This window comes from Sinocyclocheilus grahami, unplaced genomic scaffold (genome assembly GCF_001515645.1).
Source record: "Sinocyclocheilus grahami isolate Dianchi unplaced genomic scaffold, SAMN03320097.WGS_v1.1 scaffold297.1, whole genome shotgun sequence".
Classification (NCBI taxonomy): domain Eukaryota; kingdom Metazoa; phylum Chordata; class Actinopteri; order Cypriniformes; family Cyprinidae; genus Sinocyclocheilus; species Sinocyclocheilus grahami.
In genome coordinates, this window is record NW_015505476.1 from 361,965 (window position 1) to 363,421 (window position 1,457).

Below are 1,457 nucleotides of genomic sequence, written 5' to 3' on the forward strand. Positions count from 1 at the left end.
TGACCCTCTAACACTAGCATTCCCTATTCTTTTTCTATTCTTTCTACTTGTTTTCTTTTTATTTATTATAAAAACAAAATAAGCAAACAAACAAAAAAAAACCTTGCTACATATACTGTTAGGTGAAGCCCCGCTAACAAACCCCGCCCCCTACTGTCCTTTTTTTTTGGAAAATATGGTCACCCTATTATAAATATACTTAATTATTATGAAAATACCAGCGATGGCTTAAATAACACAGATAAACTATATTGTCGCAGTCGAGTGTTTATTGTCTTTGTTTTATCATTCAAAACGTTTATATGTTCTGTTTACTCAGTTATAGATATAATAGCAATGCCTTTGTCCACATAAGGGATTTCCTGGAGGGTCAGGAGTTCTCTACTTCTGTGATTGGATATGTGGATTTTCTGTGTGAGGGTGCCCTCTGGCGTCCAGTATGAATGAAACAGACATCATGTGTTTATAGTGCTAATGGCCAATCCATCATTTTTTGGGGGAATTTTAATTTTAATTTAAATTTTTTATTTTTAATAAGTGTCGGTTCAGGCACCGGAACTGTTTTAAAAGTATCGATTTGGCACCGGTATCGAAAAAAAAAAAAAAACGATACCCGACCCTAATTGTTGTCATCTGAGAAATTTTATCAGAATTATTATCACTTTCACCTATACGCACAAATAAATAAACTCTTATACACAGCTCTTATACACTTATTTGACCTCATTTAGATTCCTAAATATCTATATATAGACTTTCATCAAGTTTTCATATTGGGGTTGCCAGTCAAGAAAAAAATTGCCATCAAAACCTTCTCTGTGATAAACTGTAATAAATCCTAACATTGATCTCAATTATATATTGTTTGCGGTTGCACTTTATAGTTGCTGAATAAATGCAGTTATACAACCGCTATGCTGCAACACAAATTATTTTTTGTGTTTTTAATGGAAAAACAAATATAATCTGGAATCAATGGATTTAATATGAAGAATTTCATTGTTTTAGCTTTTGCTTTTGAGTTTTACCAGCTTTCATAATGCAGAGAGAGTGTTCATTTATATCATAATTTTGGATATAGAGAGTTTTTAAATTTTAAACTACATTTTAGTCTCATCTTTTTTCATCATAGTATTGCATCCTGATATACAGTCACAGTAAGTCTTAGTCATGGAAAATAGGTTGTCATCAAATATTTTTGGTCATAGTTTTTATGAAAAGTCATATGGGTTTGGAATGTCATGAGAGTATAAATTTTCATTTTTGGGTGAACTATCCCAGGAGTGTGGGTCAGTGTGCTGTAAGTGGGACACGTTCACCAGCTTGAGGAAACACGGCATGAAAAACTGACACCATCAGCGCTGCCAAACGTATCTGTGAACCAATCAGGTGTCAAATGCTTCAGAATGCACATAGACACACACATGAATTTAATCCCAGGATCAAGAGATTCTTTT